Source organism: Mytilus californianus, unplaced genomic scaffold, assembly GCF_021869535.1.
Source record: "Mytilus californianus isolate M0D057914Y unplaced genomic scaffold, xbMytCali1.0.p SCAF_2, whole genome shotgun sequence".
Classification (NCBI taxonomy): domain Eukaryota; kingdom Metazoa; phylum Mollusca; class Bivalvia; order Mytilida; family Mytilidae; genus Mytilus; species Mytilus californianus.
Window position 1 is genome coordinate 66,030,299 of NW_026262668.1, and position 26,523 is coordinate 66,056,821.

The 26,523-nt window shown below is 32.1% G+C and overlaps 1 long non-coding RNA gene across 1 annotated transcript; it reads left to right on the top strand.

Moving 5' to 3' along the window:
• Positions 1-15,111: 15,111 nt before the first annotated feature.
• Positions 15,112-25,058, top strand: LOC127730266 (uncharacterized). Its single transcript, XR_007995014.1, has 3 exons — positions 15,112-15,263; positions 17,119-17,225; positions 24,936-25,058. It is a non-coding gene; the product is annotated as an uncharacterized LOC127730266 (long non-coding RNA).
• The last annotated feature ends 1,465 nt before the right edge of the window (positions 25,059-26,523 follow it).

Sequence of the window (26,523 nt, forward strand, 5' to 3'; positions counted from 1 at the left end):
TGTTAATGCGTGATAAGTATCTTTTTTGTGTAAAACTATTGCTCATATATATTTTATTGTATGACGGAAAACGTCAATTTTAGGACATTTATGTCGGGAAAGTGACATCACAAGTAACCTTTCGGCACTAGTTAAATTAAAGTTTCCAAATTAAAGCAGCTGGTTTATTTATCAGAAAATTTAACATAATTATGAAAGGCTTATGAATTTTATCAATATTTGCCTCTTCAGGAGCCAAGTAATGGTTTTAATACTTTCTTGTTAAGTTTGGTATAATGTCCGTTACATTTTTGGTGATAAATACTCGATATTTGTCAAATCAAAATTGAATCACTTTTTGAAAATAAACGTGTTTTGAAGAAGAAAAAAAAAACAGCGGATATTGGCCTTACCTCTTTATGACATTAAAAGGGAGGAATAATGTATCAGAATTCACTCAACCAAGAAAAGTTGTCGTCTTTCTACTATTTTATCTTATTTAATAATATAAGAGAGACTACAATATTGGGATATCACGAACCGCACAAACCAAGAGTTTCTGCTCTACTATTGGTATCTGCTGTGTTGTTCGTAGCAATTAAAAATCCGATATTTCGAACTCTGGTGTGTAATAAATGAGGAAAACGGACAGTGGTTCAACCAAATAAGAATGACAGTCGTAAAACTTTCGAAAAAATGAGTTCAACCTAACCGGAAAGACCCTTTTGTTTATTTGCACCCTAATCCCTCTATTATGGAAATCATGATAAAAAACACAAAACCGAAATAAAAACCTCCGTATATGTCTTGGTTCTTTGTTTGGTGTCTCATTGCCGAGTATCCCACATATCCGTTTACTCATGGAAAAATGTAAATATAATAATTTCTTTTAAATTATGAATGGATATAAAATTGAAGCCTGATATCTTTGATTTTTTAACAACTGGGTGGATGCCACAGATGTTGGGCGTTTTGTTTCTGATGGTATCAAAAACCCAATAGTCGATGATTCTGTGCTGATATAGAATATCATCGATACGGTCTGTTTCTGTTGTTGTTAAAAAAAAACTTTGTAATTGTCAAAAAACCAGGTTCAATCCACCATTTTTTTCTTAAAATGTCCTGTACCAAGTCAGGAAAATGGCCATTGTTATATTATAGTTCGTTTCTGTGTGTGTTACATTTTAATGTTGCGTTTTTGTTGTGTCGTTGTTCTCCTCTTATATTTGATGCGTTTCCCTCAGTTTCAGTTTGTAACCGGATTTGTTTTTATCTCTATCGATTTATGAGTTTCGAACAGCGGTATACTACTGTTGCCTTTATTTTTTGTTTAATTTGGGGGAATTTTTGGTTTTCAAATGCTTTCCGACTTCGTAATAGTTTTTGCCTTCATACTGTTAAGATTACAATGTCAGTGATGAATCTTATGTGGTCGAAATAGAGTCTGTCGTGATCAATTATTAGACTGGTGTCTTATATAGCTCTTCTTTAAAACATCACTTTATTCCAGCAGCGCCTGTATATACTGTATTATATATCTCCCAGATGATACGATATCCCAGAGCTTGCGTGTCCTATCATGATTCCTAAGATAGAAGATTGCTGCTTACAAGAAAGCAAGATCCCAAGTGGTGAAGTTGAAGTCATTCCTTCGAAAGTTTTACGGACGCCATCACGAGTTTGTTCACCGATATCGAATATATGTGTAATAGATGCCAGGGATATGTTCCAATTGTTCTAAACACAATTCCGTCCTCTCTTCCTCGAGTACAACATCACCAAATAAGACTCACCCCTGTTCTCGCCAAGAGTAACACGACAAGTGCCACTAGTGTAGCAGGATCTGCTTATCCTTTCAAGCCCCCACCTTTCAACCTGTTTTTGTGATTCGTGATGCTCAGTCTATGTAGTAGTTTGTTATCTTATTTGCCTTTTCGTAGTTTTTCATTTCTAGTTGATGGCGTTGTCAGTTTCTATCTTCTTGCGAGTTTTTAATGTCCCTTTGATATCTGCCGCCTCTTTTTCACTATAAGACGGGAATGTTTAAATTTTCAACAAAATGATTTACTAAATAGTTTTTAAATGTTTCTTGTCGCAGTCTAAACCTTCTATTCTCATAAAGGTAATCCAAATTTGTTGAATGATATCTAACTGACTAATTTTATTTATATCCTTACTGGTATGTCAAACATACAACAATCAATTTCGTTGTAGTGTTGCAAGTTTTAAGGCTGGTTTTGCTCACAGATAACTAATGAAGAATAATCTACCAACTGAGTATTAAAATATTTGATTTCATTTGTTCTGTTCAAAGAGCGATAATGCACATTTAATCATAAGAACTTAGAACTATTGAAATAATACCTTGGAACTGACATTTGTTTTAGAGTAATAAGATGTTTCAAACAGAACCACGTTGCAGTATACAATATAAATATATGCTTTATTGTTGCACTGAAATATTCCACTTTTTGCATATTAAGTTTCATGTCTTCAACAAACAAATATTCTCCCTGTTTTATTGAATTGAAACTAAGTTAATCTTTCATCGATATCACTATATTACACTAACTAATATAACGGATTGAGGATGTATGTCGGGGGTTGTTTCATCATAATAATCACCATTATTGCTCGTATCGTATCGCGGCTAGGTCAATTACGAGTCTTACAGAAGGGGCTGATTAGTTGCGTTTCCTGTAAGAAAGAGGGTCAAATGCCAGAAATTTTAGACAATTGATAGAAGGGGGTATAGGATTAAAAATTTTGATAAGACTCGAAACGAAAAACATAAATTTGAATGTTGGTGCCACAACTAATTAATGATTGAGGAAAGCTGGGACTATTATACTAACTAAAAAATAGCCCCAGAGGAAAGTAACCTTACAAATTTTAACTTTTAAAATATAGATAAACAAAATATAAAAAAAAAATACCTACTGAAAATATCTCAAATTGAGGACTGTCTCTTCGTTTTCACACCTACATCAAAGGAATCATTGTATAAACATACAGTCATGTCAAGGTATGTGTATTTCACCTTGAGGTAAGTAATGACAACTTTATTACCAGTGGTAGACAAGTACAAAAGTTTTAAATTCAAGTTCAAGTTCAAAAGCTTTATAAATAGACGAATATTTGTATACAGAACACATAAGCTCTTTTGAGATTGTATATCGTCTTATTGCAAAGAAAACATTTATAACAAGCATCTTTAAAACAAAGCAAGCACACAGAACATAAAAGAGCTATATAATCAAAGCAAATCTTGAAGCATCCACATACAATATAAATGACACGAAGAAGTTAATTATGTTATACTAGGCAGAGATATCAAAAGTACTGTAAGCAATCATTTTTAAAAGCATATAAAGCAGTTTAAAACACATTATCAGTTGTAGCACCTTAAGCAGAAAAGCACTATAAATTGAAGCACTAATAATTTGCAGACATTGTATTTGCATGAAATATCATTCAAGGTAACAATAAGTTAAAAAAATGTGGTTAAAATTGTTTTCTTCTCTAGGACTGGAGTAGTTCATTCCAAATTTTTGCAGCTGTGTATTGAGAAGAATTGATGCCATTGCTTGTTGTTCAAATAACCTGGGGCTGTTCAACAACTGTATTTCTCTGAAGGAATATTTGTGATTTTTGATATTAATCAAATCATGTAAATCTGATGAACTCTTTTTGTGTATATTTTTATAAATTTTTATAGCTATTGCTCGTAATCTTCTGACTTTAAGAGATGGAAGTTTTAACTTGTATAAAAGATCTGTATATGAGCTATTATAATCCTCAGGACCAAATCTCGAGGCTCTCTATTGTTTTTTTTCCATCTTTTTTCACTTCATAAATGCCAGGTGACTGGATAATAATTAAGATTAGACAAAATAAAAGAATAATAAATTGTTAAACGACCAAATCTATTTACGTATTTACCAATACGTTTATGACCATTAAGTTTAGGGGAGACCTTCTTATAAATCTCAGACATATTTTATCAAAATTTTACCTGTAATCGATTGTAATTCCTAGAAGCTTGACATCATTTTCACATTCTATTCTATTTTCCTAAAGGTTAAACACAATATCATGATTAAAAGTTTTTTACCAATTGCCAGAACTTATCTGGATTAGCTTTAAATTGTAATCAAACTAGTCCAGCATTTTGAGACTATCACTTTCTAAATTTTTAAATATCTAAATCAGCATACGATAAGGTGTTGTCATCGTCATAATTATATATACTAATATTAAAAAGCATAGATCCAAGTATGAAACCTTGTGGAACACCTTTGAAACATAATTTCAAAATTATTATAAATATTATTAATCTTTACACATTGTTTTCTGTTTTGTAAGTAGCTCTGTAATAAATCTACAAAACTTTTTGATAAACTACTAGTAATAGTTTTCATTTTTGATAATAATAACCCATGCGGCGAACAGTTGAATGCCTTTGATAAATCCATCAATATTGCTGCGACAAACTTGTTATCGTCTAGTGCCTTCTCCAAACCTTCGATAAGTTTAAGGAGAGCAGTTTGACATCCATATCCTGATCAAAATGCAGATAATAGTGGGTTAAAAAGTTGAGGTTTTTTTTAAAATACTATGCTAGTTGATGGAAAATAGCACTTTCGTAACAGTTGGAAATACTTGGCATCACACTATCTGTACAATAATTTCCTTTGCCCAGCATATTGTTTTTCTTAAATAGTGGTCTAACCTGGGCGACCTTTAGCTTATCTTGAAAAAGTGAAAATGTAAAACTCTTATTGATTAGTGTTTCAACAGGACTGATAATTATAGGTTTAGCAAATTTTACAACATCTTAGAAATACCAGCATACCCCGTAGCCTTTTTAGCATTAAGTTTATATATTTGCTTTCTGACAAAAGTCATCTGTAATAGGCTAGAGGGTTATTTCTTCGCCTTCCTGTTTACAGCTTTTAATTATATAATTAACTCAAAACTAGGATGATTTTCATCAATGACAGTATTAACATTACCAATATTGTTTGCCACATTAATGAAGAAACTGTTAAAAACCTCAGATATTTTATGTGGATCATTTATGATTTCATCATTTTCGCAGATTGTAATGCAATTATCGCTCGAGATCCTTTATTCAAAAGAAATGACTGGATAGTAGGCCAGAAATCAGATGATTTAGGTCCGCAAGCACATCGTTCAAAAAAATAATTTTGCACTGACTTCTTTTTTTTTTTTTGTTACCAAGTTTCTTTGCTGTCTGTTATTCTCTCAACTTTTGACTGGATCTATGTTTTGAAAATGTCGTATATAGCATTTTTGTTTTGTCTATTGCTTGTTGTAAGGTTTTGTTTCTACAAGAGTCAGGATTTTGTCTAAGTTTCTTGTTTTAAAGGGGACGTGCTTATTGACCACTTTTAAAAAAGATTTTTTCAAAATTTTCGTATGATGTATCAGTGTCGTCATGTTCAATGATAAGTTCGAATTGTTCTGATTTAAGATCTTTCAAAATATTTACGTGATCACAATTCCTAAAAACATCTATATTTATCAGAGTCATTTTGTATCTTGGAAACTTGTCTTTTTATCTGTACTGATATTACGTTGTGCACATCACTCAAGCTGCAGTTAAAATTTGTTACAATTTGACGAGTTTTAGGATGGTTTGTATTGTTTACATCATTTAATATTGGCAATGCATCTTTATTAAAGCAGATGGCATTCTTTACTAAGTTTGAAAAATCAAATATGTCACACACATTAATCAGGGGTGTACTTTTACCGGTATTTAATATGTTGTAATGAAGATCACCAATTATAAGAATGTTATCATATTTTACTGTTATTTGGTCTTATGTAATTAATATTGAAGAAAATGTTGATTTAAATGAAATACTTTTACTAAAATTATTGCAGGTAGTCATACATATTTCATACGTTATAACATAACTGATAAACATGTAATATAGATTACAAATAACAAATAATCTTTTTTTAAGTGAAACAATTATCCGTAGATAAATAAATGTATACAAAATAAAAATACTATATGAGTTACAAATGAAATGCAAATTTCATATACCGGTCCTTTACCATCAAAATAAATATAAAAGAAAATGGGTGGGAGGGTTTTTGAAAAAATGAACAAACGACGAGATGTTCACTAAACAAATTCCATTAGACTGATTGACGTTTCAACTATAGAACAAAACAAACAAAAAACAAAATAAGATTACAAAATTTTTAAGTCATTAAAAATCCGGACAACCTGCTGTTATGGTGTCATATGAAAGTGAAAATTACAATTACTACTATTTACCTAAAAGTTAGTCCAATATACAAAGTAAAATAACAAAAATACCGAACTTCAACTAATATTCAAAACAGAAAGTCCTTTGTCAAATGGCAAAATTAAAAGCTCAAACACATCAAACGAATGGAAAACAACTATCATATTCCTGACTATGTACAGGCATTTCCTTATGTAGAAAATGGTGGATTTATTTATTTATTTATTTATTTAATGACAATTTGTCGCATCTGGGACCTACATTTGTTTTAAATATCAAAGACTACTAGCCAATTTTATTTTGAAATAATGCATTATTTTATTTAAATGCTTATTGTATTTCGATACTATGCGAATAAAAGTCTTTAATGTGTTCATCAACATACAAATGTTGTATTATGGTGTATAACAAGAGTGATTTATATTGTGCAGTGTGCAAATGATTACTTGTTTTACTTAGAAATATAATCTTTACACTATAACGATAAAATATTTATATAATTTGCACTAGAATGGACCATGCATGTATCTGTACTGTATTTTCTTTTCTTTTTTTTTTTATGAATAATATCTTTTATTTCAAATCACCTGGATACATAAACGCTATGACGTTACGCACGTTATTGCGTCAATACCGTGTAATCAACCAGTCCACACTAATAAACAGCTTTTCTATAAAATCATAACAGTGAAGTTATATAAATTTTTTATCCATAGACTAGACTAGTAAAAACTATTCCGAAAAAAACAAACTGTTTTATCATATTTTACAATAGTCTAAAATAAGGACAACATATTGACAAAACGTCCAAAATATGCGTGTCAGACGTAACAGACTATACGCATAATAACTTTAGCAGGGGTGTTTGTGTTCTTCAAAACAGTGTTATATCCGTGAAAATTCGAATGAATGATATGCTTTATATATAAAGTATTACAATATTACTGAATATGCGTTCCTGTAACAACCAACGCTATTTTTTGGCAAAAACAAAAAGTGTCCATTATGGTCAGATTTAGGAAAATCTTAAGTTATCAAAATTTATAGGTTTCAAAATGTAAGATTATAAGAAATTTCGTTTGTGTAAATTATGCTCACAAAAGTACATATATAGACCATATCAAAATCGAATTTTTGCAGCACTCACACCACATATAAAAAGGCAACGGCTTCTGGCAAATGTCTTGCAAGATGTCCAATGTCGGATTTCGCCGCTTTTTACAAATAAACTGTCATTTGCGACGTTATTTATTGAAAATTGAGATTTGTTGCATGCTAAATATTGCTTTTCCGTAATTGTACTTTAACTCTACGAAACAGCTACATACTTTTTGATAATTTGCGTAGTCAAAACGACTTTGTTTTCAAAGAAATGAAATGTCTTGCAAGTTTGTCCACTGGACGATTTTCATACGTTTTGAACGTTGTAAATTCGGGACGCTATTTATGGTGGATCATCTGTATATATTTCCTCAGATAGAATTTTCTTGATAGTCAGATACTATCAAAAAGACCACAAAGTATAAAAAAAATCCGATGGTTGGGGTTGTTCCGTTTAGATGAGGTTCTTTAGTTGTGAAAAAATTGTGTATTACGAGAGGATAAAAAATAATCTTTTTCAAATTTTCAAATTTGGGGAGCGTAAAACTGCGATTGTTTTTATTTCTCTGCAATAAGATTCATATGTATAGAACTTGAAAGTAAAAATAAAATTAGACTTGAAGCGTGGTTATATACCTCTCCATATCATACAAGGCTTGTAAACATATGAAATGAATAGAATTAACCTTTTTTCTGACAATCGTTTCATCTCTTAATCTAATTGTTCCGTTAAAGTACAGTGAATTTTATAAGCAAGACCCGTTTAACTTGTAATTCCCGACAAACATTTTTGAATTAAATCAAAATATATATCTTCTTCCTTTTCGGATCAAAATGGGGAAACATTGCATTTTACTACGTTTTGTGTCAATTGGTCTCTGGAAGAGAGTTGTCTCATTGGCACTCATCATACCGTATATATCTTCTTTTTCATATAGACTTATGCATTACCCAAATACGATATATTTTGTTGTTTGTTGCTTACGTTACTTTCAGTGGGAAATATTTCATGCATATTCAGTACAACCAAACATTAAGAAGTATCAATATCGATGTGCAAAACAGAAATTGCAAGCGAAATAAAAAAAATATCCCCAATATAATCATGATAATCATTAATCGCCGTAAAACGTAAAAAAAAATGACGTTACCATTTGAGACGCAAAATCGTGCGTAACGTCTATGCAGTCCAGGGCAGCTGACAGAGGGGTCCCTGCTTTTATTTTACATATCCCATTTGCCAGGTAAAATACAAATGGGTAAAAAAAATTACTGTCTACATAATATATTCAATATAAAAAACCAGTATCTGTTTTCAATTAGTTTCTGTATTCTACACACCTTGAAATCTTGCATTTTCATATAAATTTATCCTTTTTGAATACCATTATAAAAATACATATAACTGGTTTTTTTTTCTGTTTTTTTTGTTTGTTTTTCTTTCTAACCATCTGCACTGTTTAAAGTTCAAATCCTATCTCGTGTAAATAAAAGATAACCAATTATGAACATTGGGATTGCCGCGTATCCGTTCTGTACTTCCTTGCATATGACGTAACAGACAGAATTTCAAGAGCGATAATGCCATTATTAGTACAGATAGCGAGCACATCGCAGGCTATCGTGGTTTTGTTTATGTCGCATACGTGTGAATCTCCTTTATTTTCGGAATAAACAATAGTCAAACTGCATAATATTTTTAATGAATCAAGTCGATAAACCATTTATTTAGATAACTCTTCATTTAAAGTAACATTTTACACGCGTTATTGACATTAAAATACCCCCCAAAAGATTGCCCAACGTATTTTACAGACTCTGTCCAAAAATATGGAGGGCAAAACCAGCCTCTAAAAAAACTGACACAGATGCATCTACAGGCTCTTTAAATGTAAAAGTTACAAATATAGCCAGAAAAAGGGCTAAGCTTTCCCCTAATCACCATAATAACCCATATTCGATTTGGAATGATGCAAACGAAGCAATAATAGGAAGCTGGAATTTCATCCATTACTTTTGCAGGAATACGGCAAATGTCACTAACAAATCACTAATATTTTTAATTTTAGTAGTTTTCCCACTAAGGATTAGTTTCTCACAGCTCATATAGTTTGACCAGATTTTATTTAACATAATAATGTAGTTAATTTTCAAGATTCACAGAATGTGAGCCATCATTGGCGTCCCATGCTTGATCTATTGACCTCCAATTTATCTTTATCAATTGCCATTCCAGGTTTTTGAATTATCAGCATAATTTGATACTTACAAAATGCATGTGCACTGTATTGTTCTCCCATTTGCACATTGATTAGCACCTGTACTAGTGAACTTGTTTTTGCATTTTTTACTTAATTATTGTAGGTCTGTAAATAAATTACAGTAAATATTTTCCTTTTATAAAAATTGTTTGGTTGTTATATTAAAACAAATAATTACATGACGTTATTCATATCTTTGCTGTGTTTTTTTTATATTAAAAAATGAAAACAACACTTCTAAATATTTCATGCTTCCGAAGCGCTTTTCTGGATATACCTTCATTATTACAGTTACATTTCTCAGCATGTACGTAGTGACATTCAAACGTTTGAAGCCCATATTTTTAACTTAAATGTTTCATGAATATCATAGAGATCCAATTATTATAATGGCCAACCGGATCAAGCCCCAGGACCAGTAATTGTGGTCAGGAGGATATCGCCAAACATAATGTCCATCTTATACACAAAAAAATCAGATAATCCTGGTTTCTGTAATCTTATTCAAGAAAATTATAAAATTTCAGATGTTTCATGCATTTGTAGGAAATGTGAACTCAAGTTCAAATGAATATATGCTAGACCATCTGAGGACATCCAAGGTCAATTAATGTCGAAAAAGTCATGTACAATTGAAGAAAAAAAAATCTAATGAAAAGGGTTTGTGTTTTTTACAAGAGTTTTCAATATGTTACAAGACATCAGATCACAATACTACTGTTGACCCATCTATATTTCAGTAGGTCTTTGATATAAATCTTGAAAATTTACAACACACATAACAAGTATCACTTTGTCACATCCACTACAACACTTTAAGTAATTGTAAAAGGGAACAGGTCCCGACCATTGTACTGTGTGTGAAAAGATTTCCCGTACTATAAGATTTATTTGTATTTCGGATTGTACAAATGACCTGTTTTTACAGTATCTTAAATAAGAATTAAATTTTGAAGCAGAATTAGATTTTTCAGAAAAGATGTATTGCTGTTCTGTTAAATCATCATCTTAAATGGTTGTTGACAATGCTGAAGGTTAAGTTAGGGAAAGGTCTGCTACATTTTCTTCCTAAGAGAAAGATGGTTGTTTGATTAACAGGAATGGTGCTGATATATTAAATTCTTTGCGTGCAATGACAGTTAATGTTTTCAATACATTAAATGAAAAAAAGGACGAAGTTACAAAATTAACTTACACTAATAAAAAATTCATTTCAGAGAAAAACACAAAGTTGTTTAACCATGAAATTTTAAATGAAGCTGTACAAATTTTAAGGGCATTTGTCAAGCAGTACACATAAGAGAATTCGTAATTAACTGCAATGCCTGATATCAAAAATGTTGACCCAGGTTCAGAAATACATAAAATTCCTCCAAATTGTGTTGCCGGGTAAAAGCCTGTTAGATATTGACATCGACAGGACACGTGTGTTATACACTTATCCGGGAATTACATTTAGCCCGATAATTTACTCTTACGAAATACTCTTATCCTGGAAATTTCATGTTTATCAAAAAAATATACTTACAAGTATTAACAAGCGGTTCTATTATTTGAGATCGTAAGTTATATTGATGAATTGTATTTTTTATGCATTTACTATTAATTTACTTACAAATTCATTTAACTAATACCGAAATAAGAATCATAGCTGCCGAGATCTAAAATGATGTCTCCCATGTATCTGTTACCCCTTAGAAAACTTGAAATAGGAACCAGCTCTAGTTCGCGCTATTTCCGAAGTCCGTTATCAAGATGAAGTTTTCAACAATATTGATGTTGTTTAACTTTTTATTATTTCTTCTGATGAAAAATGTCAACACTCACAGAAATGAAAAAGAAAAGGTATGTATTAATTATTTGTGGCTTTTTTTTAATTGATAAAAAGCTTGTACACACAATTTTAATCATCATAGTGCAAGTAATATGCCGAAATCTTTTTAACATATAAAATTCTTTCATGTCAAAACAATTAAATCCAAATGATAAAGAGATAAACAAGAAACTTTTTTTTTAAACTTATACCGCTCCAAACATAACCCAACTTACCCTATTTGATTATATTGACATGTTCTCAAATACCGAAAATACAGAAAATATAGTGTGAGGGTTCAAGAAAAAACTTTAAGGTTTGTCGAGGAAGAAAAAATCGTAAGATATCTTAAGTTTAGATAGGTAATTGTTCTAAACCTCATAACTCATTTAATCTATGATTTTGAACATCAAACTCTTACATTTATATGACAATGGGACGATAATTTTATTTTGCGAGGGTGTAAAAGGGGGAGGATTCACTTGAAAATTTTTGTAACTTAAAACTTCATTCTTTGTGGATAAGAGAATAGGTGTGCATACTTTTGTAACAAATCTAACACAGGTGATCCCACAATACTTTATACTCTATATTTCAATTTTGCCGGTGATTAAACATTTGCAGTAATTATTCAATCGGAAAGTACAGCATCAAATACTGTATCACAAATCAAATTTAAATATTACTGATCCGACAGAAATAAAAAAATATCATATTTTTTTGTTTTTGTTCTGGGATTTTATAATACTATTTAGAGGGTACAACGTGTATACATATAATACATAAAAAAAAAGAGCAGATCGCTTGGTTTGAGCGTGCTCGTATTTAAATGAAATTCTGGTAAGCTCATACTAGTATATTATTTATTTTTTCCCCTTCTCAATAACTCTACAATATGAGTTTACAAATACGACCGATTTATTTTACTTAAAAAAGTGTTTTCTCATTTAAATGGATATTTTGATATATATGGACATTCGTATTTTCCTGGAATAAAATTCAAGTAATTTAATTGATTATTTTATACACTAACAGTGTATACAAAAAAATCTTGAGCTATACTCTAAAGGTACCACCGCTCTAAGCCCTCTTTGTTTGTTTTAATGTATCGAAATAAGCAGTATATGCAACTGAACCAACCATTGCAAAATTAATAAATCTGTCAACATTCAGTCATTACCGTCTCTTCGGACTGCGGCTTTCTTACTACCTGATTGGAAGATATTACCGACGCTGTAATAATTAAAGTTCTTTGATTGGTTGGGACAATTCAAACCTAGTAAATGTCTTTTCATCCCGTAGAGTGTCGGATCTAAACTCTTTAATTTAGTAAATAGATTTGCCTGGTTACCAATCATGTGTGAGGGGATGGTTCTGGATACAGTGTATGGGGTATATTCCAAGGCACTTCAAATAATACTCAAAGCAGCAAAACAAATAACAATTTAATGAAAAGAAAGTAAAGACATATTCAATTCAATATTTAACACATCAAAACATCTTAATAACATTTAGACAGAAACACTTCCAAACATTAATGCCTAAACCAGGTTAGCTTAGCCATCATGACGCCACAAGGCTTGCACATATGCAGCTTAATTTCAGACAGGCAACCCGTTTTATCGTAGTTTGTTTTAATGTGCATCGCACTCAGACAAGGGAACCCGTGATTTGGCAATTAGGTCATATTCAAATATTTTAATTATTTCATTTAAATAACTTCTTTCAAAATGGTAAGCAAAAATAAATAACATTGTAAAATTATAGCAAACGCCAAATAAATAAAGGAACTCAAATGTCAGTCTTGCTCAAAATATGAATACTAAATAGAATAAGTCAAATGTAAATGAAATATTATCAAGCAAATCAATTAACAGCCTGAATAATTAAGTTATGAAAAGGGAAATAATCCATTCCTATTACACATGGTTACAAGAGCGCAATTATTCGTAATGCATTTTCCATAGGGTACCAGTGGTGTTCCGTATTTTTTTCTCGAAGACTACACAAACTAGCAAAAAACGGGTAGCAGTTCTTGTTACTGGAAATGCCAGTGTTGCATAACAACCAAAAAAATACATATGGTCATGCGGCAAAAATTGACTTAAATTGCAGTTGAAAAACATCGTCTATTTTTTTTGCTTAATGAAAAGGGCATATTTTTAATGGCTCCGACGTGCAGAAATGGAAGATATTTTCTATACTTTGTAAAATGTGAATTTGATTTTCTGGACTTTTTAAACCTAATTGGATAAGCTTTCGATTAAAAGTAATTCCAATCCTGTATCATCCAATCAGAAGCCGTACAAGATTCTATTTTGAGTACCATCTTGTGGTAAAAACCTTGCCGGTAAAATGTAAACAAATAATTGCGCTCTTGTAACCTATAGCATATCGGTACAGCACAGGTAACACTTATCTATAATAGCCGAATCTCCTGAAGATTTGTAAACACACATGTGATTATGTCAGTCCAGTTGCTCACTGTTACGTACATTTTATACGTGAAAACATAAGAAAACTTTTAGGAAAATGTTTTTTTTCTTAGGTTATATTTATCTATACTCAGTAAGATAATCTAAAGGCAACACAAACATTTTAAAACGGAGATATCAAATAATTTCTTTTCGATTAATATTAATTTACACGAGAATTTTTATCTCAGGGGGCGGGGGCGGCGGTACTTCGACCTTTCTATGGCAGGGGTGAGCAGCTGAGACATCCAATACCCCACCCTTTTATATATATATATATTGAATGATAAAAGAACATACATGTAGTTACCCTAGCTATCATATATTTGTTTACAATAAGTATATATACCTGCTCATAGCTATCATTGTTACGCTATTTCATGGGGAGATACTAGTAAATAGATTTGACAAATATCTTAAACATTTACGAAAGTGATTTTAGAGACATATATACACAATCTCTGGTGATTTTAATTGCATCTGTAAAAAAAAATATCGACATCTGATTAGTTTCAGATTCAATCATCAACCTTGTCTTATATTTCACCTAAATTTCTCGACCTCATGCAATATCATGAAACTTCAAATAGTGATCTATCCCTCATCCCTCATCCCTTCCACTCATTACATAATAACCCAGCAAACACACGACGTACTCCCAACGTCAGTTAATGGTCGTCTGAACGTCATGTCTTGAGTTTACGTCGTACCAACGTTGTGGGAACGTAAAAACCCAACGTTGGATGCAGACGTACAGACGACGTTATAAAATTACGTCGAATTTACGTAAATTTAGTACCCTGTCAGGACGTAACATTTTATTACGTTGTGACAACGTGCTTATAACTGTCATAATCCGACGTAACATTTTGTTACGTCGTATCAACATTATAATAACGTAGTGAACAAACGTACCCTGTGAATACCAGTGACACATTTAAATCTGGTTTTATGGGACGAATTTTGTGGGTATGAGTCTTCCTGGATATAACATTCACCTTCACTAGAATATATTCACGATTTTTTCGATTTTCAAAATATCCCCCTTTTTTCCCGCACAGACATAATTTGCACCAAAATGTCCAAGAAAATATTACAAATCCAATTTTATTGTTCTAATATATATATTTTGTATGAATATTTATTGTTTAATATATCATTAAAGTTTTGCCATCATTTATCGTTTTTTTACGATTGGTTATAAATAGTGGAACGTTCAGCAGTACTCGGGTTTTACCGCTGCATACTATGAAAAGTCTGAGCATGCGCACTTTCACCGCTTGATTTTTAAAAACAGTGATAAACAAACTTGCAGTGAAATTTAGCTCGATCCAGAACAAAGAAAAAGGTAATATAATAATTGCACATACGCCAAAAAGTTTCTCCATGATAAAAACAAGTATGATTGAAAACAAGAAAACATCTGTTGCCGTGTTGGGCGCCTCTTTCAAGTCTGTTGTCCGTGACCGTGTTGAAATATGATACTTCTTATTATACTGTCAATATATTGCACTGATACAAGATATTTTAGCCAACATTTGTGTTATTTGAATCCATTTTTCAAATTGCTCGATTAACTTGTGTTGTTTTTTTAAGATATATGAAATTAACTGTAGAAAGTAAAAAAAAGGGGGTGCACAGCACAGCCACAGGCACTTGTTTTCTACAGGTCAGGAATAACCACCAATTGGTGGATTATACCTCAATTGACGTATAATCCACCAATTGACATATAATGGTAAAGACCAATTGAAGTATAATTCTTTGTATTTCAAAGCAAGCTATACAACTAAAATGGAGCATTGTTTTCTTATAACCATATTATGGTATGAAAACATGTCAAACATTCCTAGTTAAGTATAGTGACATAACATATTGCATTTAATCAATAATTGTATTTGCAGCTTCTTCTATTGTTATCTTGTCAATTCTTGATTGGTAAATTTTCCACTAATCACCGGTCAATGGACATCAATACTGTCTTCAGTCATGTGATTATGAGTACAACTCACCAGGTGAATGGAGCTCTTTGTTAATACTTGACTTTCATTATTAAAAGTCAATCATGGTCAATAGTACAGATGTTTTAACAAAAGAATTGTTATACACATGCATTCTCAAGAGATGCAGCAGGCTTTGACAAAACTGAAACTTTAGGAGGATTCAATAATGGTTATAAAATAGGTTGCAAGTTGCAAAATGATGCTCCTATCCCAGACTAGCATTTTATTACAAAAAACTTGCATTATACGTCAATTGGTCTATACCAATATATGTCAATTGGTGGATTATACGTCAATTGAGGTATAGTCCACCAATTGGTGGTTATTCCTGACCTGTTCTATCCATGCCAAGAGCTACTATCCCTATATATTAAGGCTGCAAGTGTCTTTTGCACTGTTATTTTTTGATAATGTTGGAAGCATAAAAGTCTTATCAATATCACAAATGCGAAGCTAGACATCTCGGCACATTACAAACTCGGCCCATTACAAACTTGGCATGTTACAAACTCGGCCTATTAATGATAATACTACATGTATCACTGGTGGTTGCCTGAACATGCATGAAATATTTGCCACTGGACGTTAAGCAACCAACAATCAATCAATGTATCATTGGGTCTGACATGCATGGGAAGAAACAATTGTGCCAATAACGACTGTCGTAGATAGGTGTCACAGAAAAATTAAAATACTCTTCCAAGACGTCATAATTATTTGGGACTAGATCGTCGTAGATAGGCGTCACAGAAAAAAATTAAAATAGCCTTCCAAGACGTCATAATTATTTGGCACTAGGTCGTCGTAGATAGGCGTCACAGAAAAAAATTAAAATAGCCTTCCAAGACGTCATAATTATTTAGACTAGGATCCAGTAGGGAAAAGTTGGGTAAAATCTTCCTGTTTTGAGGGTAAAACCAAGTTTACTGGTGTTAGAAAAACCAGTATATAGGGACGTCTTTTTTGCTGTTCAATTTATGGTATGAAATCTAAATGTTTATCAATGACGAGCTGTATTCAACTCTCACTAAATATGTGATCAGAAACAATGTCGTAATCAATCATAAAACTTATGAATTTTGGAATGCATGTAAATTTGTCACTTACCTAGTTCTCCCAAAGATTTGTTGGACTGACACTCATGTAAACAGACGGAGGAATATAGAAGATAATTGAATGTATTTATAATTTTTTTTCCAGAGTCTTGTATAAAAATTCACAGATCCAATGTGTCTGAGGTTGAGGAATGCATTGCAGTAACACTTAAGCATGCACCAGCTCAAAAAGATGGACCAAGATATAAAAAGGTAAACATCAGTTGATCAGCTCTTTTTATGCCCTCCTTCACTGAGTGATATAGTTTTACTCTTGTTCTGTACGTACATACATTGAACTCAAAATTGGTTTCTGTTCTCTAACTTTGGTTTGCCTGAACGACATGTTATGAAATTTATACACAATGCTTATTATCATAAAACGCAGAGTTTGAATTTGAAGAGCATCTGTTTTACTGTTCTTTAGTTATCTCCTTTAATAACATCATTTGTGGCTCATAGACACATTCTTCTTTTATTAATTTTATTTATCAAATTATAATTTGATGATTTTATAGATTGCGTTCATTGGCATATGATATAAGGTCTTGCTGTATTGCCAGGGGCGTAGCTACCCGGATGCATGACAGCACGTGCAACCACGTCGTTTTCACCAACAACAAAAAAACAGAGAGAGAGAGAGAGAAAGTAAACTTATTGGAATTAGTCTTTCTATGTATGCATTTTAAAAACTACACAAAGAATAAGAGCAAGAGGAATACACATGCAGCAAAACTTTTAATCCTGTAAGACATGTATGTGTATGATAAATACATACAACTGGAGTAAACATGGCGGAACTTTTTATATTACGGACATTGTTTAGGGGAAAAAAACAGCTACATAGTTGTCGGTACCACCACCATAACGTATACTCGACTTGAGTGCAAAAAAACAACCTAATCCCTTTAGGGTTAACAAAAAAACTTGAAAATTATTATTTTCCGCTTCGCCCCAAAACACACATCTTACTACAACGAAGACTTCAACTCGTATCGATCCGGGAATAATGACTGTTACCTTGTGAACTAGTTCAAAATTGACCAAGTATGGTCTTGACAACACGAATGCTTAATTTTCACAACACGTAAACGTATTCCCGTCCTGGTGTGCATGTAATATTTGCTACTGGACATTAATAACCATTCGATCTATCAATAGTTTCCGTACACTAATAGATGAGAAGTTGGAACTGCTGTTATTATAAAGAAAGTACACATTTTCCAGTACATGTATTATGTTTTTGTTTATTTTACAAAAAAACATCTTGTATATAGATTCGATAATTCGAAGCCGTTTCTATATGGGCCGGCTATAGGAATAGTTGATTGTAAAAGCATTTAAATAAATTGTTTATTCTAACTCGTTTTACTGGATTATTTGGTCATTCAATTTTATAATGAATTTTCTGTCCGAGTCGGACACTAAACTGCTAATTCGTGTTCAAAAGAAACACCAAACTTTTAATACACGTATCTTCACTGTTATCATCTAGATATTGCCATACAACTTGTCGAATGCACATGTATTTGTTAATTAGCTGGATAATTAACAAACGCAGATCATGAAAAGATCGTGATCAAAGTACCATTCCCTCTGAAAAAGTTCATTAATTTCAACTTTGAGAATTCCTAACTGCGTAAAATTAGACATTCCTATCTCTCTCTTGCATGTAGAGTTTACCCACTGAATTTTTAAACATCTAAATCCATATGTTCAGCAAAATATTGTAGAATGTGTCCACCAAGTATTTGGTATCCAAAGATGTTTATTCTAACAGAAACTCTACATATAGTATTGTGTTTTGTTTATTGTTTTTTCTTTCTTTTTTTCTACTTTGCTCAATACCAATACTAGCATATGGGACAAATCTCCATGATTTTAAAAGCTCTCACGGCGTACAAAAAACGCAAACGACAATGTTAAGTCTTCATTCGACTCGAAGTTAAACAAATAGTTGACCAAAAAACCACAACAAAAATGTACAATTTTTATTACGGTTGTGATTGTTTTGAAACGCTATAAATGCGGATCTTCCGGGGGGCTTCGCCCCTGGACCTTTGGACTGGACCTACTGGGGGCCTTAGGCGGCCCCCAGACCCCTCGCCCTTTAGTTTGTGATTCCACTTCATTAAGAAGGTAGCTACGCCCCTGATTGCTGTAAATTCTAAATGTATTAAGGTAAAATCCTATGAATATCTAAAATTAATTGATAAATAACAATTTTGAGAAACCAAACTTCCTTTTTTAATTTGGATTCATCATTATTTGTAGAATAACTACTGGTTGTTCCAGAAAATACTATGTCCCCCCAGGGAAGGCTCTTTTTTTAAAATTTTATGTGGGGGTGGTTGTATTTGAAATACCAAAATGCAAAGGGAGTGTTGTTCTTATTTATTTTTATACGCCCGTTTACGGGACGTATTATGGTATACCGTTGTCCGTCTGTCCGTACGTCATCAACATGTTGGACATTAACTCAAAACCGCTTTAACCAATTTGCATAAAACTTTGGTGAATTGTTTAATTCTATTGACGTGAGCTCCCTTTCGTTTTTCTATAAATTTTAGATTTTACGTTTCCGAGTTATGGGGTTTTATTCATTAAAAAAAGGGGGATTTTCCAGTTTTCGGAAAATAACTCAAGAATGCTTTCACCAACTTGCAAGAAATTGTGGTGAATTGTTTATATCTATTGACATGAGCTCCCTTTTGATTTTTATAAATTTTAGATTTTACGTTTCTGAGTTACAGGGTTTTATTCATAAAAAAGGGGGGTTATCCAGTTTTCGGACAAAACTCAAAAATGCTTTCAGCAGTTCTTATGAAACTTTGGTGAATTGTTTATATCTATTGATATAAGCTCCCTTTAGAATTTTATAAATTTTACATTTTACATTTCTGAGTTATGGGGTTTTATTCATTAAAAAAGCGGGGATTTTCCAGTTTCGGACAATAACTCAAAAATGCTGTCAGCAATTCTCATGAAACTTTGGTGAATTGTTTATATCTATTGATGTAAGCTCCCTTTTGATTTTCATAATTTCTAATATGACATTGAGAATTAATTGAACTTTATTTGTTTATAGTCTGACAACAGATTTACTAAGTATTGCGCAACAGCACAGTGTATTGCACAACAGCAAGAAAACTCTATATTAATTGAATATAAATTCAATTCATATAACCAATTTCAAGTTCTTTGACTACATTTATTCAGAAACCTATAATATGTCAAATATTTAATTTCAATCCAAATTCAGACCTGTATCAAGCTTGAATATTGTGTCCATTTTTGCCCCAACTGCTCAGGGTTGGACCTTTGCGGGCGTATCCAGCTTCGCACAGCGAAGCAGTTTATTAATTCTGTCGGTGCTGGGGGTTAAAAAATGGCCGTCCCTGGGGGGCGGACATAGTATTTTCTGGAACAGCCATAATTCCATTAACACATGTTCAATTTAACAACAAATTTATTTTTTAAATAAGAACAAAGGTTAACCAAATCGAATAGTAATATGTGTTAATTTTTTTATAGAAAAGTTGCTTTTGTTAAAAGGAAATGTGTAAATCTTGTACTTCAGTATTGCAAAAGTTAAAAACTAAGACTTTAACCTTAAACAACTGTGTGAAACATGAATTGGACAAAACTACAGGTTTAATGTAAAACATAATGCAAAGTTAGTCTTTCTATGTATGCATAGTTTCGGACAATAACTCAAAAATGCTGTCAGCAATTCTCATGAAACTTTGGTGAATTGTTTATATCTATTGGTGTAAGCTCCCTTTTGATTTTCATAATTTCTAATATGACATTGAGAATTAATTGAACTTTATTTGTTTATAGTCTGACAACAGATTTACTAAGTATTGCGCAACAGCACAGTGTATTGCACAACAGCAAGAAAACTTTATATTAATTGAATATAAATTTTCTGGAACAGCCATAATTTCATTAACACATGTTCAATTTAACAACAAATTTATTTTTTAAATAAGAACAAAGGTTAACCAAAAGTTATAAATTATTATATACTGTTGAAATTATTTTAAAATTTCTAACATACATTATCAAAATGTGTATAATTGGCAAAGATACAAACATCTCTGACTCAGTAACAGCACAACATAATTATGAATCTGTATGGAACGCCACAGCTGTCTTATGTGGAACTCAGATATTACTTTATGTTGTTTTATTATTACTTGATGATATTTTGTCTTTACTTAATATGGTTTTGACATTACGTAATGATGTTTTGATATAACTCAATATGGAATAGTCATTACTTAATGATATTTCGATATTACACGATATGGTTTCGTATTGACTTGATATAGTTTTGTCATTACTCAATATGTTTTTGTCATTACTCGATGTGGTTTCACCATTATTTAATGTGGTTGTGTCAATAGTCAATGTGGTTTTAACATTACTTGATGTGAATGTGACTTAACGTTATGTAGTTGTTTCATTACATGATGTGGTTTTGTTATTTCGTAATGATGATTTGCCTATTCTTTATATGGTTTTAACATTACGCAATGATGTTTCAAAATTGGACGATTTTACACTACATGATGTGTTTGTTTCATTATTTGATGTGGTCCTGTCATTTTTTGATGTGGTTATCCCACTACTTGATGAGGTAAAACCACGTGACCAATTCGGAAAAAAATATGTTCTATTTTTAAACAGATTTCAATATATCGTTTGTTTAGTGTGCTTTAGATGGGTATCGCTATCCATTGAGTTAAAGTTCAAATTAAAGTTCGAGTGGTTGTTCAGAGTTATTTGGTATGAAAAAGGGGAACGGCAGACAATAATAAGAAAAAAAGTATTAAAAAGTTTACAGTATTTCGGACATAATTGGGGTATCCCCAAACCACTTGGTCCGGTTGTTTTTATCCTATGTTCTCAAACGGAAACAGTATTTTTGTAATAAATTTGTAAAATATTCCACGAAACCATGTGTCTCGCCTGATATTGCTGCTGTAAGTGTAAAAGCGTCATGTTGATCGGCTGTACATTTATCTATACATTTATCGGTAAAAACAAAATTAAAACAAAATGTTTTTCTGTAGATGCTTTTTCTTGAAATTGAGGAATAACTCCTATATAAGTTTTAAAACACTTCATGTTTACAAATTTATCATGTCAAAACAGTTTAATTCGGTTTTATTTAACTAAAACAAAACTCTATGGTTTTCAACAATGAGCAAAACCCATACCCTATAGTAAGCTATAAAAGGTCCCGAAATAAAAAATGTAAAAAACTAGAAACCTAACGATCTATAGATAGATACATAGATACTTTATTCTCTAAAAACTTTACAAGTTTACAGAGAAACAAACAATATAAATACAGATACAATAGTCGAGGTAAACAAATACAGTATGATATTCTAAAAGTACAAAATTATGATGGCATACATGTTTAGTAAAATGTATAATGAAAGGTTAAACACAATAGAAATAAAAAAATGGAGATGGAGACGCCGACGCCACTATCGACGACGAAATATAGGTTTGTTGTGTTTCACTGCCGCTACATTGATGTCGCAGGCTCGACACAAATCAAAAGACTTAAACTTTATTGTTAACAAACGAAACACTACAAAACAACTCACACTAAAGTTACAGGGAAACGGGGGGAGGGGGCTCGGACTAAGCGACAAAGCATCAATACTATAATATAAGAATTCTCCGATTTTTTTTTAGCGTAAATGATCATTTGAACTTATACGAATATCAATCTTTTATTTGTAATCAATTGAATTCCCTGATCTACCTCGCACTAATTGAAAAATAAACTTTTTGGAATATCTGTTTCACATGTGACGACGGACATGTTCCAGTGGTCGTAACCATAATACCGTCATCTTTTCCTTGAATGTAAACTACCAAATAAAACCAAATCACTGGTTTTGTACTTTCTCGAATAACACGACGGGTGCCTTTCTGGAGCATCCGAGATCACCCCGATGGATTTATATAACCCAGTCATACCGATCTATTGAATCAGCCAAATGAAACAGTTTTGTATGAAAGTTGGGGGGCATATTGTTTTACCCCTGTCCGTCCGTCCGTCCGTCCATCCGTCCGTCTGTCCGTCCCATTATGGGTATATAGTTATTCCGCATAACTCCTCCTACAGTTTGAATCCTAGGAAGTTTTCTCTTTACTGTCTGTTTGTACATGATTGAAGGTGTGCATGTGGTCAGGGTTTAATGTTTATTAATATTTGCTCTTTTGGGAGATAGTTGAACTTTGTAATTTTTTGGGAAATTTACTTGCATAAGTAAAGCGTTTCCAGATAACTCCTCCTACAGTTTGAATGCTAGGAAGTTTTCACTCTGCTGGCTGTTTGTACATATATTGAAGGTGTGCATGTGGAGTGCAAGGGCATCACGTTGTTTAGTTTAAATTTTTTTCTCGTGTTGTGCTGTTACACAACTGTAACAGTCCAATGTAAGGTTAGGATTTAGCGCTCACATACATGTTAAACTCCGCCACGTGCACTTTCTTTATGTACCTGCCCCAAGTCAGGAGCATGAAGTTCAATTGTTGTCGTTGTATAAATGTGTGTCATTTTTTTGTTGTAGATTCTTTATTTATAAATAAGACCGTTTGTTTTTTCGTTTGAATTTTTTCACAAAAAAATTGATGGCCTTTTGTAGCTGACTATACGGTGTGTTGAATGCTGTACGGTTGCCTATATATGATTTCTTACATCCACTGCATTTAAACTCTGGTGGATAGTTGTCTCATTGTCAATCACACCACATCTAGCATTATTTCAACTTCTATGTTGCGTTTTGTATACTGTAACATTGTTTATCTTTTGTACGCATACCCCGGAGCCCTCTTTTCGGAAGCCCGAGCAGAAGTCCTTGTTCCGCGATAGAAAATTTAATTACGAACTCATAAAAGATAGCTCGAATTTCAACTCATAATTTTAATTAATCTAAATGAGACTTAAATTCGCATCTTACTCAAACTCTACCTCAAAAAGTGACTCAAATTTAATGTTGTAACTTGAACTCTACCTTTAAATGTGACTCAAACTCGAAGTCCAGCTCGAAACTCAATGCTAACTAAAACTTTAATTCTAATAATGACTTGAATTCGAAATCGAAGACTAACTCAAAGTTTAACTCAAACAGTAACCCGAACTCTTATTTGATGGATGGCCACTCTCATCAAAGGCACATACAACATGGAAATCTATCTAAAAATAGAACAGGTTTTTCCGAATTGGTCACGTGATTTTACCTCATCAAGTAATGGGATAACCACATCAAAGAATGACAGGACCACATCAAATAATGAAACAAACACATCATGTAGTGTAAAATCGTCCAATTTTGAAACATCATTGCGTAATGTTAAAACCATATAAAGAATAGGCAAATCATCATTACAAAATAACAAAGCCACATCATGTAATGAAACAACTACATAACGTTAAGTCACATTCACATCAAGTAATGTTAAAACCACATTGACTAATGACACAACCACATTAAATAATGGTGAAACCACATCGAGTAATGACAAAACCATATTGAGTAGTGACAAAACTATATCAAGTCAATACGAAACCATATCGTTTAATATCGAAATATCATTAAGTAATGACTATACCATATTGAGTTATATCAAAACATCATTACGTAATGTCAAAACCATATTAAGTAAAGACAAAATATCATCAAGTAATAATAAAACAACATAAAGTAATATCAGAGTTCCACATAAGACAGCTGTGGCGTTCCATAAATCTGCAAGATTTATTATACGACCAGCAATAGAAAAAATATTAATTATGTTTACACACAGGATATTTTTTAAGAACTGCTGTAATTCATAAGTTGGGATCAGTTTTTTATTTGTATTTTATAATTTATGATTATTTTTTTTCAGAGACCTGAAACCAACACAAGACCAGCTGATCAGAGGGCAGAAAACCAAAATTTGGAATGACATGTATACAACCAACACAAGACTAAAATTTGGAATAAAAATAAAAAAAATTCAGAAACATATTATTTTTTTTTTATTGGTTCATGAAGCCAAAAAAAAAGAAGTCTTAGCTTTTGGATAGGTCTATCTCTAGTTGGTCAATGGAAAAAAGCAATAGTTAGTTTGATTGTATTTCAGGTATTTTCTTCATTTGGGATATTTTTAGAAGTGTATAAGTTGTGTAGAATATATATTTGTAAATTAGAAAGTCAGCTTTTGGGCCTTTTTCCAAACTTTTTTCCTAGCTTGTCATTGTGTAGTGAATCCAGCTGAATGAATCTACAGTAAATATTAAGGTATATGTGGTAGTTTGTTGTATTTCTGAATAATTCATTAGAAAATGTTTTCCTTCGTTAAAGTGAAATCTACATTCTAGAATTTCCACCATCATAGTGATTCTATATTCTAGAACACTGAAACCCTAAACATTCAGAAGTTGCAGCATGTACCAAGATGTCATGTTGAAGGCTGTACAGTTACCTATAATTGCTAACATCATCAATATTTGATTTTAGGATAGAGGGTTGTCTCGTTGGCCATCATACAAAATCTCCTTTTTCGAATAGTAATATGTGTTAATTTTTTTATAGAAAAGTTGCTTTTGTTAAATGGAAATGTGTAAATCTTGTACTTCAGTATTGCAAAAGTTAAAAACTAAGACTTTAACCTTAAACAATTGTGTGAAACATGAATTGGACAAAACTACAGGTTTAATGTAAAACATAATGCAAAGTTTTTGGGAAAACGAAATATTTACACATTTGACACTGAAACCTGGCAAAAAGGTAAAAAAACAACTTTTGTGACTATATTATACACAGCTGGCAGTTTGGAAATAAGAGTACATGTCGATATTGTGCCCATCTTTCCTACATAGACAAATTTACAACTTAAAAAACAGGTCAAAAGAATAAAATATAGACCTTGTTTACTTCTTCAATGGAATTTTATTGCTCCTATCAATCAAATGAGGACAAGGGACATTTACAGTTGTGTTGCGACGTTGTGACAACGTCTTATGATGGTAATAAATTACGTCACAAATTACGTTGTACCAACGTTGTGTGGATGGTTGTCAGCACGTGCCTTGGAGTCCACAAAATTACGTTGTACCAACGTAATTTTACTACGTTGTCACAACGATAGTGTTACGTTGTCACAACGTAATGTCAACGTTGGATTGTTTACTGGGAAGTGCCCCCGCACACACCCCAAGATCGTTGGGCTAAGTTGGATGTTGTCTAGATCTACCTAGCTAGCTCTTCCTAGCAATATAGCAGACGTTGAAGAACAAAAGACTAAAAATATATCTAAAAGGGACTATAAGAAGAACAAAAAACTACTCTCAGACGATAAAAGCAATTATACAAGTATGCTAACATATTTTAAGCAATGTTTAATTTCTATGAATGATTTTTAAGGAGATATGAAGTATACATAACTAATTTAGACAACAACCCAATTAAGCAACAAACAAAACGTGACAATT